Source organism: Sturnira hondurensis, unplaced genomic scaffold (assembly GCF_014824575.4).
Source record: "Sturnira hondurensis isolate 20B ecotype Veracruz unplaced genomic scaffold, ASM1482457v3 Scaffold0016184, whole genome shotgun sequence".
Classification (NCBI taxonomy): domain Eukaryota; kingdom Metazoa; phylum Chordata; class Mammalia; order Chiroptera; family Phyllostomidae; genus Sturnira; species Sturnira hondurensis.
This window is the reverse complement of record NW_028088815.1, coordinates 3,582,766-3,596,331: the sequence shown is the minus strand read 5'-3', so window position 1 is coordinate 3,596,331 and position 13,566 is coordinate 3,582,766. Positions and strand designations below refer to the sequence as shown.

The 13,566-nt window shown below is 38.1% G+C and overlaps 1 protein-coding gene and 1 pseudogene across 1 annotated transcript in view; one reads left to right on the top strand and one right to left on the bottom strand.

Moving 5' to 3' along the window:
- The window catches only part of CLYBL (citramalyl-CoA lyase), a 271,761-nt gene that overhangs the window by 64,935 nt on the left and 193,260 nt on the right, over positions 1-13,566 (top strand). The window lies entirely within an intron of this gene.
- Positions 12,954-13,118, bottom strand: LOC119000722 (uncharacterized; annotated as a pseudogene).

Below are 13,566 nucleotides of genomic sequence, written 5' to 3'. Positions count from 1 at the left end.
ATACCTTATATTTGCAGTGCTGTGTAATTTTAATGTACTTTTATGAACATTATTAAATGTGATTCTTGGAAGAGTTCTACAGGATGATATTATTATCCTGGTTTTATGAATGAAGAAATAGTAAATGCCTATACTTGTAAAATACCACATAGTGCTAGCTTGTATTTCCAGAGAATTCTATATTATGGGAAATATATTTGGTGTGTAAAATGGCTAGAAAACACAAATCTAGGACTGAAGTTATTTTGTTTCCACATGTAGCTGTAAAAGATGACCAAAAATCAGGAATGAAATTGCAATAATGCACAATCCCCCTTGAATGAACAATTACATTAATTTTGGCCTAATGATTGCTATGTTTTCCTGTGTTTCATCTATAAAACACTCTGATGTGCTATAAAATTACAGCATAATATAACATTTCTTCCATATTTTTAAAGATAGAAATTATAATCACAATATCATAGCAGAAGAATGTTTTCCAATTAAAGGGTATGTAGTTTAAAATACGATTTTTTCCTTATAAAATCTCAAAATGAGCAAAATATATTTATTCTCAACAATAATTTTTTTCTCCCTCTTATTAAAGGCTAGGTAGCTTGAGTATTTGTTTTGGGCCAATTTACTACTACTGTTCAGAAACAGAACTATGTTATTGAGCACAGGGAAATGTGATTAGTGTTGCTAAGAATTATTATAGTATAGCAAGACAGGAAGAAGTCCATGTGCTAAAGGTTAGAAATAATTTATAAAAACTAGGAAAAGACTTGTTTAAAAAAAGATATGTATTTCTTGAGAATAATTAAAATTGTCTAAGTTATATTCTGACCGCAATTCATGCTAATATTTCCATATTATTTCATTAAAATATTTGGGTTTTGGGAAGCAGCAGAGAACTAAAATGAGAAATAGGACAAAAAATTTCCTATTTGACAAGGTCCGAAATCTTATCAATATAGTTTTCAGTGAAAAAAAATTATAAAAGTAAACTTTCATGTACTAACCATAAGAAAAGTATCTATTTATGGTCCCAAAGATTTGAAAAATAAAACTCTGTGGCAATAATCATTTATGGAAAAAAAGACTATTTAGAATCTCACTAGGACCACTCTTAGAATCAAATCAAACTTCATCTCCACTTTCAATGGTGATAATCAAGCATACATTTTGTGTTCTAGAAGTTTAGAGGAGGAAAAAACCTATTCGTGTTATATGCCTGGAGTTTTCTTTAAACAACTCTAACATCAAAATGGCCAAACTGTTTGACTGATTCCTGTTAGATAAAACAGATGGGATTCCCAGATCGTGCACCGTTCAGCCGTTTGATGGAATTCGTGCCACCCTGACCAGCGAGCCCAGATGGCGCTTAAATCTGTCACTCTTTAACGACCCTACTGTTTTTTAAAAATATTTTTATATTTGAGCCCATTTGGTTAATCTGAGAGATTAATCATTTCCAAGACACGGCTGGGAGGGATTTACTGCAGGTTTCATTTGGAGGAGCTGAGGATGAGAAGAATGAAAAGATCTTCTAAATAGAGGTCTGCCTGCTAGAAGCTGTGTGGGGCAGGAAGCCTGGTCAGTTTCAGACTTGGGAACACTTTCTAGACAGCAAGGCTGAGGAGGCCACATGGAGAGTAGTAGTGATGGGGGTTAAGGGAAGAGAGGATGGACATTTGGGAAGGGTCTTGGGTGGGTGGCGGTAGACAGATTTCTCAGAGAGAAACTATTGCATTGCCAAGCTCAGTCCCCAGCAAGGGGCTGAGTGCTGACTAACCACACCAGGGTGGCTTTAGGTAGTCTTACCCTCACCACATCAGGATGACTCCGTGGGTGTGCCACCTGGAGCAGACTCCAGAGATTGAGTCCAACATGATAAGACTCTGAGATTGTTCTATAAAAGAATCTGTTCTGTGCCAGACCATTCGCACACCTCAGAGTTTTTCCCTGAAGGTTTTTCTTTTTCCTTAAATTATTATTTTGAGTCATTCTACTGAAATGCTTCAGTGATTTGGGGCATGAGATACTGGCCAACTCTTCCTTTCAAAATCTCTAACCTTGGATATATTTTCAGAGTATCTGTCTTGGAATTGCTTTCTGTTTTCGCTAGGACAAGAAAAGAAAAAAAATGAATGTTTTTTTTTGTTATGCAGACTTGATTTTTTTTGCCTTTGAATCAGCTGTAGCAGGGATCAAAATATGGTACAGAATTTATACCATTAACGCAAAAATCTCCACAGACCCCCAAAGCCATCTACATTAGCACACCTTGCCAACTTTAAGGATATTCTTGGTGATATTTGGGCTGCTCAGGGTTAGCTTTCCTGTTTGTCAGTGATGCTGCCTATACTTGGGGGCCTCATGGAGGGCACACTGATGTGTCTTGCCCTTGCATGGGGCAGAGCACATGGAAATATCCTCCCAATGCCCTGTGCCCCACCTGAGTGTCTGTGCACAGAGGTGAGAATTCTGCTTTGGACGCATTCCAACCTACACATTAAAAAACTTTCATGTAAACCAAAAAATGAGCAGAGAAGCAGTTTGTGTTGGGAGGTTCTTTTGGAAGCTTTCAAGTTCTGGGGGCCTCCAGGATCCAGGGTCTGTTAGGAATCACTGCTCTAATAGAATGTGGTGGAAGCTGACACTTGTAACTAACTCCCCATGTGGGATAAAGCTAGATAAATTCTGAACAGTATGGAAGAATATAATAAATATCATATAATATGTTTTCATTGTAAATCTACTGTAAACATGCATGTCTCCTCTCTCTCTCTCACATACACACACACACACACACACACACACACACACACACACAGCAAGAATATGGAAAGGATTGCAGTATAGTCCTGGTCATTGATTGGTCTTTATAGTTATTGAACTGTGACCTCACATCTAACTCTGTTGAATAGGTTTAGGATTTGACGAAAATCAGTAAGACACAGTTTTGTGTGTATGCATGTTGTGTCCTGGCCTCAATTTCCTAGGTAGTCTTTGGGTGTATACATAGTAAAATTTAACATTTTAGTAGAAGCAGCTATGCTCACATTAAAAATTATTTTTATAAAGTCATATAATGTATTTGGTATTATCTAAAAAGCAAATCCCTTATCTTTCTGACAAGAATAACTATTTCTAATAGTCAAAATAAACATTCTCTTAAATTTTATTCACCAACTCACTCCATACTCACCTCATTTCCTCTAAAGACTAAAATATTCCTAGTATTCCAGTTGGCAGATGGTCTGTTTCTGAACAAAAAGATACAGGTATCTGAAGAAGTGTGTGGCCACCTCATAAATAAGGCTTTGCACATAATTTTTCATTAATGCTTGCCAAATAATTAAGTATGAAAAGATGAAGAGCAAAGAATAAAACTTTGCATTAATAGTTCATTAATGAACTATTGGTCATTTGGACTACACCAGTGGTCCCCAACCTTTTTGGTACCAGGGGTCAGTTTTGTGAAAGACAATTTTTCCACAGACTGGGGTGGGGGTGTGGTTTCAGGATGATTCAAGTGCATTACATTCAAGCTCACCTTCTACTGTGTGGCCCAGTTCCTAACAGACCAGGACTGGTACTGTCCACAGCCCAGAGGTTGAGGACCCCTGCACTTAGTCAAGTGGGTTTTGGTGGATAGAAGAAAGAGGAAGACTAACACTGTCTGTTGCCAGTTAACACTGTGTGTAAACTCTCTCACTGGCGTGATACAGTCCCAGCAACCCTAGGTGGGATTTGGGTGCCTGGCTTCCAGAGTTGAGGGTTTTCCTGGCCAGATTCAAGGTGCTGAAGCCCAAACAGGAAATAGGATTAAGGGATAAAATCAGAGCAAAACCCAAAGGCCCTGGTACTGTCAGTGGAATCAAGGTATAAATCTAGATAAAGAGTTGGAGCAACTAAAGCCAAGTTCAAAGCTACCAAAGAGCTGGACAAGCTGGGTGAGGGCAAAAGGCAGGAGACAGAGCCCTGCCTAAAACTGTCCTCAGTTGCCAGGCAGAACTACTAGTGCTTTTATGAAGCCTCAGCTTTGATGAATGAGTGAGGCATTAAGGGCCCCAAATACTGTGATGAACATGTGGGTTGTTCTCTCTGAGAGCCTTCTATAGCCATTTGCAAAAATTCCACAGTATCCTTTAAGAGTCAGGGGTTAAAGTCATAAGCCTTAAAAATGTTGGGTATCCTTAAACTCCAATTTTCCAAATAGGAAATGTAAAGTTGGGTGGGGATTTCAAATTATTGTTTCATTTTCTGCATCTCCAAAAGATTTTCTAGTTCACTGAGAACCTGCCTTCAATTGCATAGATATTATAATGTTTCTTTTCATGCCCCCTAAAGATCCCTATTTATAGCTTTCAAGAGCTGTTATAACTGCGATAGGAATGAAGATCTATACCCCACATAGTACACTTTGCAGGATTAGAGACAGCATTCCTGGAACTGCACGACAACTTTGGTGTTAGTCAATCTGTCAGGTTTCATCATAGGCATATTTTCTCATTCTATTATTTCATTTTAGTGAAAGGTCTGTTTGAAATTTCCATGTGTATAAATGCTTTAAAACATCTCACTATCCAAATTAATTTATGTGGAATTTACCATAGTAGTTTATCATTTTCTGAAGCACAACTTATTTACAGTTTCTAGACACATGCTCTAAAAACAAGCACCCATCCATTCCATCCTTAATGGGGCCCTATCTGCACCTTCTTTCAACCATTCAAATAAAAGATGAGGAACATTTCATGTATATGAAAATAACCTCCATTACTGACTTTTGGAATTTTACAGTTTGTATTTTGGCCATAACAACAGCAACAATGAAAACAAACCCTGTTAATTGCAAAATTAACCCACTGATCCATCTAAACTGTGGTCCCTTTCTGACATCCAAGCCTACAATCCACCTGTTCCACTCCCTGAGGATGCTGTACAATGAAAGTCTCAATACTTTTGGTGCTTTCCATTTTGTTCTTTTTTCACATTCTTGAAAGAATGGACTAAGAGATCTGTTCTTTAAACAACAAACCAGAGAATCAGATCATGTCAGCTCTCTGCTTATAATCTTTCCCATTGAAGTTAGAATGAAATGCACGCTTTTCACCATGGCCTGCAAGGCCCTGCATTTCTGGCTCCTGCTGGCCTCTCTCTCCAGCTTCATCTTATACTGCTCTCTCTCTGGCTCAGTCTTTTTTGAGCCACACTGGTCTTCTTTCTCCTTTCAGCACCTCTCATATGTGGCAAGCCATTTCCTACCTGAGGATTTTTGGTGCTGGTGCGGGTTCCTCTACCTTTCTGGTTCCTTTTCATCCTGAGGTCCTAAAAGCCCTCCCTGTCATCCTATTTTTAGTATTCTTCCTCCTCCTTCCCCATGAGTCTCTATCACAGCATCCTGCTTTTGTCCTTCATAGCATTTATCACAAACCGTAAAAAGTTTTTATTGATTCATTTGTTTTCTCATATAGTGTTTGTCTTTCCCACTGCAACATAAACTTCTGGAGGCCAGGGATTATGCCTGTCTTGTTCTTTCAGAGTATCCCTAGAGTTAGCAGAGTAACCAGCATGTAGTAGATACTCAATAAATAGTTATCAAGTAAATGAACAAGCGAAATGGCTTACAGTGCTCCATGCCTCCTTTGGTGTTAAGCCAGGTGCCACACCTAGCTCTGTAGTGCCCACTTCGCCCTGGGCAACAGGGAACCATAGTGGCAGTGATTTTCAGAGCTTGTTGTGTTCCACTGTGGCAGGGACTCAAGAGTACCCTAAGTGGTCTGGGAACAACAATCTTTTGAGATATGTGTTTAATATCCATTAAAGGAAACTGTAATTAGTGCTCCAAATTCAGAACTTCCTGCAGAATATTGCCAAGGCAAGGCTAAAGAATACATGTCTAGCACTGGCTGGCATTGCTCAGTGGGATGAGCTCTGGCTTATGAACTGGAGGGTTGCCAGTTCAATTCTCGGTCAGGGCATATGCCTGGGTTGCAGGCCGGGTCCTCAGTTGTGGGTGTGTGTAAGAGGCAATCAGTTGTTTCTCTCACACATCAATGTTTCTCTCCCTCTCTTCTTCCCTCTCATCTCCTCTTTCTAAAAATAAACAAGTAAAATCTTTAAAAAAAAAGAATGCATGTCTATTTTACAAAGTGAATTGACTGAAAGAAAACAATTAAATACTAGCACAAGTAGTATATGGATTTAGTAGATATTGCCAAGTATGGCAAGCCTGGATGAATAGGAGATGTGGTAGAGGACAAGCAGGAGACAAGTTGTGTGGAACTTTGGCTGAGGAACTGGAACTGAGTATCAGGGAGCCTTTGAAAGTGTTTCACTGGGAAGGGACATGTTTGCATTTAAGGAGGATAAATCCACAGCAGTGGGCAAGATAAATGTAAAGGCTTGGTGGAGGCCAGGCAGAGACTGGAAGCAGAAAAGCTCAAATTATGAAATTATTGTGAAAGCCCTATTAGGAGGTGACAAGGACCCAAACTTCTAGGTAGAAGCAACATGCAAGGGATGCCCCTCTTACCTGGGTTCATTTTCTCTATTTTCACACCCCACCCATGCACCCCACCACCATGCACACCTAACCTCACCTTCTTTCCACTGTTAGCTCATGCCCTTGGGCACCTTACTACCCCCTAGGAGGCTCCCCACAAGGCTGCAGAGGCTGCATTATAGAGGCCGAGGACTGTGCCATATTGTATTCTTATATTCAGTCTATAATAGACTAGATTAGACCATTTCCACATGTCATTGAGGAGAGGAGCACCACCACAGAACTCTGAATGTCTTGAAGATGACATGAGTCTTACAGACATTTCTATAATCTATTTCCTCTCTGCTCCAAATGTTGGTACTTAAGCTCTTGGAAAATACAGACCACATTCTCCTCCTTTTCCTGCAAATTTTAATTTGCTAAAAGAATGTAAATATCTCAACATCTACAATTTTACTGTACGACTCATGGAGTTGAATCTCCTCTGTGTCACCAGCATGTTTCATGACTATCATAAATATTAAATAGCGGCAATAAGTCTCTAACCTTGTTTCCCTACCGTTCATTTGTTTAAAAATCTGTGTAGCAATATTTTATGCCCTTAACTCATAAAGTCACCATTCAATAAATGTTGACAGGTGATCAGTCCTGTGGGATTTCAGCAGTTGTTCATTCATCCAACAGCTCCATATTGGGGAACTACCTACCATATTCTAGGCACTTGAGATCCAGCAGTGAACAGAACAAAGACCCACCCCTCTGAACTTTACATTTTAGCAGCCTGACAATAAGCCACAGAGGTAATAAATAAGTAGGGCATGCATCATTTTAGAAGATGGCGAAAGAAAAGGTACAGCAAGGCAAAGGAAATGGGTGGGGCTGGGAATCAGGTTACAGTTTCAAGTAGGGTGGTAAGTAATAAGTCTTATTGAGAAGGTGAAATTTGATCAAAGGCTTAAAAGAGGGAGAGGGACTTATGTATCAGATATATGCACATATCATATATGCCTATGTCTCAGAGAAGACTCTTCTAGGCAGAGAGACCAGCCCTTGATATCCAAAAATATTAAGGAGGCTGTGGGGCTGGTGTGGACTGGGAGACAGAAGCAAAGCAGTAGAAGATGAGGTGAGATAAGAGAGAGTCAAATCACTGTAAGAATTTTGACCTTTACTCCAAGTGAATTAGAGAACCATTGCAGAGTTGTGAGTAAAGGGGATTACTGATCCCTCTGGAGCCTGTATTAAGAATAGATCGTAGGGGGCAGGGGCAGAAGCAGGGATAGAAGCAGGAAGACAAGTCAGGCAGGTGGTGATTGCTGTGAGCTAGGTGAGAGCGGTTGGCAGCTCAAACCAGAGTGGGAAATGGTGAGATGTATTTTAGATATTTCTGAAGCAGTACCAACACAATTTCCTGGTGGATTGAATGTTTTGCTGTTGGGAATGAGAGAGAAGAGAAGGATGACTGTCTAGGAATTTGGTTTGCATCACTGAAAGGAAAGAGATGGCCTCAAATGATATGAGAGAGGCCATAGATGAAACATGGTTTTCTTGGGTATTAGGGTAAAGGGAAGAATAAAGATCTGGAGTTGAGCTTTGGGCATGCTGAATGGGAGATTGTCTACTTTCAAGTAGATAACTTGGGATAACTTTTAAGTAGATGACTTGGGATGCCAAGTCAGCAGTTGAACATAGAGTCTGGCATTTGAGAAGTCTGCACTGGAGATCTATATATGGAAGTTGCTAGCATAGAGGTGGCATTTAAAGCAGTGACTGGGTAAAGTCACTTAGGAAGTATGTGTAAGGTTATGGACATCAGGCTGACTGGGGGGCTACCCCAACATTATGGGGCAGGGTGAGGGGGAGTGGGAGGGAAGAGATTCTACCAGCCAAAGAGATGGAGAAATAGGGACTAGTAAGATAGGAGGGTAACCAAGGAGTGTGTGTTTTGGGAATTGAGTAAAAACAATATATCAAGATGGGTTGGGATGGTGATTGTGCCAGATGCTGCTGGTATATCAGTAATTGGGGACTGAGAATTGGCTACTGGATTTAACAACATGGGGGAGGGGTCACTGGCTGACTCAACAAGAGTAGATTTGGAGGAGCTGTGGATTTTTTCTAATATTTTTCCTTTGCAGGGGAACACAAAGTTTAAATAAAACTGTATTTGGAGCATTTGGTTGACCCAGCAGCTTACACTGGCACACACAGTAAAGCCATCAAACATGTAAGTGAACTCTACTTAAAAGATATATATATAGAGAGAGATATATGTATATATAATATTATATATACATCAGCTTTATTGAAGTAGAACTTATATATCACATAATTTACCCACTTAAAGTTTGCACAATTCAGTGGTTTTCAGTCTGTTCACAGAGGTATGCAGCCAACGCCACAATCAATTTTAAAAGAAACCCCATGCCCACTAACAGTCATTGTCCCCCAAACTTCCCAGCCCTAGGCATCAGCTAATCTACTTTCTGTTTCTGTAGATTTGCCTATTCTGGATATTTCATGTAGATGGGATCATATAATATGGTCTTTTGTAACTGGCTTATTTCCCTTAGCATAATGTTTTCAGGGTTCATCTATGTTCTAACATATATCAGTACTTTATTTAATTTTTAAAATTATTTTGTTTATTTTTAGAGAAAGTGTAAGGGAGGGAGAAAGAGGGAGAGAAACATCAATGTGTGACAGAAACATCAATCTGCACCTCTTGCGCACCCCCAACTGGGGACCTGGCCCACAACCCAGGCATGTGCCATGACTGGGAACCAAACCAGCAGCCTTTAGATTTGAGGGACACTGCCCAGCCCACTGAGGACACCAGTCAAGAAACTTTCTCCCTTCTTTCCTTCCTTTTCCCTCCCTCCCTTTCTTTCTTCCTTTCTTCCTTTCTTTCATGGCTGAATCATGTCCCACTGTATGGGGATACCATATTTTATTTATCTGATCAGTTTACAAATAAATAAATAAATAAATAAATAAATAACATATTTATTAACCAGGTTAGTAGGTTGATAGACATTTGAGTTGTTTCTGCTTTTTAGCTATTATGAGTAATATTGCTATGAACATTTATACATGTTTTTGTGTGGACATATGTCTTCTGGGGTATATACTTAGGATTGTAATTAGATTTCTACCTTATTACTAATATTACCAAATAGCCTATATTGGTATTGCCAAAATTTCAGGGCTAGAAGTAAAAAAAAAAAGAGAGAGAGACAAAATTGAAGAGTAAGGTGTAGAGCATACCCTCTCTCTGTTCTGTCCCAGCTCCCTGGGTTCCAAGAGCTACTTTGGCCATAGTTACTGTGGAACTACTGCAATGCCAAATGAATGGATATTTTGCTTTGTTCAGTGTTGGAGCGCAATACCAGAGTAAGCTGAATCAAAGAATGTAGAGAGTGAGGGAGAGAACCCACCTGCATTGGCCTATGCAAAAAATAAGGTTACTTTAAAATGTAGGTCACTGTTTACTTTTAGCTACATAAAAACCTGCAAGTAGATTTTTTTTTACAGCATCTCCAAAACAAAGATTCCAGGAAAGGCAGCCAAATATATTGACTTCGAGAGATTTAAAAAAAAAGACTTGTAATTGCCTATCATTCATCGGATTTACTTCAGGGGAGCACGAGTTTAAAATCCCAAATGTATTTTTTCTGTGGAATTATATTAATATGAAAAAGTTTTATAAAATATGTTCATATGTGTGTACACTTATGCACGTGCGTGCGTGTGTGTGTGTGTGTGTAGTTTTAAACATTTCCTAAATGAGTTTCCAACTGTTTTTTTGGTCATGGTTATTAAAGCTTGTGTGTTTGCAGTTTATTTGGCAAAATGCCTTTAGTGAAGAAAGGATATAGTGTTCTCTTGGTCCTTTGCCTGAAGTAATTTTGGAGAAGTCTGACTGTGTTTAGTTCATGTCATTCATTGGAGACAAGTCATTGTAATTACATTTGATCACACTCAGTTTACAGTTGTTTTTATCATGTTTTCATGCTGAATATCTACTCAGACATCATAGCAAAACTTAATGGCTACTGTTTTATTTGTATATAAAATGTTTATAGCCTTTTTATTTTTTGCAGTACACATCGGGTTTCAATCATCGCTGTTGCATAGTGAGAGGAAAGTGATGGATAAAGAACTATCAAAAATCCTTAACTAAATAAAATTTTATTTTGGGTCACCTTGCTGTAAAAGATATTGAATGTATTTTGTGGCTTTTCCCCCTGACATGTTAACTATTATAGAAGGGTTACAATATTTGGAGGAAACCTTATGAAATGTGCAGCTTATTCACCTAACACGGTTTACATTTGTGTTCGTTTTTCATTGGAAATGGGTCTGCCAGTACTATACAGTATTTTGAATGGCCCCTAGGTAATAGAGTAAAAGGCAACATATTGTTATTTGGGGGATTTAAAAACAGGTTATCTTCTTAACTATAAAGCTAAACATTTTGTCATTGTTGTTTCCTAAACTCTGTGCTAACATCTGCACTATGGGACAGGGTTACATTTCAGGATGTTATTTACAGCTACCAAGTGCTGGAAGCTCTCATATATCAGTCCCAGATTTGCTAATTGTGGAAACCTTGGCTTCACCATTGAATTTGGATAAATTCACTAGTTATCTCCCAAGTGTCAATTCTCACAATTGCTAATTTCCCCCAAAAGTTGAGCCCTGGTGAAAACTACTGCTGGCATATATATATATATATATATATATATATATATATATATATGTCTGTGAGGTTGAAGAAGCTTCAGTTAGAGAAGTGTAATTAATGGGAGACTTTGACATCCAGCTGAGAAAATTAGTTTGCATCAAAAAAGGCAAGATAGAGGATTAAAGAAATTTTATTCCTAATCTAATTAACACCAATTAAATGCAGATGAATTTGTACCAACAAATTGTTAATTATGCCCCAATTTGCCTTTTCTATGACCAAACTAAAATTAGGAAAGTATTATTATCCTTTTTGCTTTAGGAGGCTTTGAAATGGGTTTCTTATAATCATCTTTTTTATAATTAAAGCAAAGGTAGGAGGTAAGAGTTAGTGTAAAATATTTCATTCTCTACACGATACTTTCAGTATCTACATGATACTTTCATGTAGGTTAGCTCTTTAAAAATAGAAGTACAGCATAATTCTCCTGGCGTCCATTCTCTTACCAGACATTTAATGAGGACCTGCTATGTGCTGTTTCCTTGCCCCATTCAGTAAAAAAAAAACTGAGCATGAACACAATGATTTGTCCTTCTCATTCAAAATATTTTAACTTTTTAAAAAAAAATAAAAATCTTTTTCAATTACATTTGACATTCAATGTTATGTTAGTTTCAGGTGTACAGCATAATGATTAGACAGTTACTATAACTTACGAAGTGATCCTTCAATAAACTTGCTCCTACCTGACACCATATATACTTACTATAATATTATTGACTATATTTCCTATGCTATGCTTTACATTCCTTTTACTATTTTGTAACTACCAATTTGAAAATAAATAAATTAATTAAATTAACAGTTTGTATTGTTGATATACTGCTCCTTAGGGCAGGGGGCGGGGAACTCTTGAACTAGATTATACAGCTAATTAAACTCTGCCCTGGATACATGTAATAAAGGGAAAATTAAACTTCTTTTAGGCCTCAAGAAATTCTCTTTAATGTTCCAGAATTCCTCTTAAACAACGTGGCTTTTTGGGATCTTCTGCTTGTGTCTTCCTTACTTGGCAGATCTGTGTTTCTGTTTACTAGAGTGTTACTCAGTTGTTCACTGAGTTGTTCACTCAGTTGTCTTTTTACCTTTTGAATCACTGTGATAGTTCCTCAGATGGTGATCTGAATAATTGTGGAGGGGATCGTGAAGCACAGACCTGTTATAGCTACAAATGACACAGCTGTCCAAGTGTCATTTATTGAGTAACCACAACACACTTTATATAAACTGTATTTCTTCTGTTTTTAAAACAAGAGAGGGAGGTGAGAAATATCTGCTAGAAATGGGAAGAAAAGCATACCTATGGATTCCTCTAACCAGTAATTATATACAAAATACAACAGATTTCCAGGTACCTATTGTTAAACTTCATTTAAAGAAAGTATTGGCCAACTCGCCCCTGGTGTCAGAAACAGTATTCTGAAGAGCTCTGTACTGTGTTGCTGTGTAGTGCACAGACTTAGAATTTAAATAGCAATAGTTTATATAAAAATTCAGGGTGCTTGATTTGCATTTTTTAATATTTATCTTGGAAACTTTTGCATTCACAACTTTGGCCGAGAGCACACTGGGATAAAGTAGCTTTTATTGGATGGTGTTTTCGTGGGTAATGGCAGTCGGAAGTTGGCCTATTGATAGGAGAATTTCAAAATGGCAACACCTGGGACAACAAATGGAAGGTATTCTTTAAAAACAATTTTCCCATAAATTTTAATGTTCTCCTTGTGACTATTTTAAACCAGAGCCATAACATGAGAAAATTATGAAGAGAGTCATTTGTGAACAAGGTCTTTCAGAAGGATGTCTAAAGAGGCATGAAAACTAAACTAAGAACAGATACTACACTTGATCTTAGCCAAAAGGCCGAGAAGCGATTAAAGAGGCATGAAAACTAAATGCAGTGAGTAATTCAGGATTGGATCATGGAGCAGGAAAAAAAAAATGGATGTAAGTTAAATTATTTGGGACAGTGATGAAATTTGAATAAGGCCAATGGAATAGATAACAGCATTATATCAGTATCACATTTCCTGATTTTGATCATTGTACAGTTGTGTAGGACAGTGTCCTTCATCTGGGGAATATTTAGAGGTAAAAGGGCACAATTAATACAGTTTATGAATAGTTCAGGAAAGAAAATAAACATGAACATTAATAAATCAATAGTGGGTAGTGATTAAAGAGCTAATGTGGTAAAATGTTAGCATTGGTGAATCTGCAAAAGGGGTATTCAAGAGGGTTTTTTGGCGGGGGGTGGGGTGTTATCTTTGTAGAGAATCAGTCTTACTAACTCAGTCAGTATAAATGGATTCTTAGGATGAGC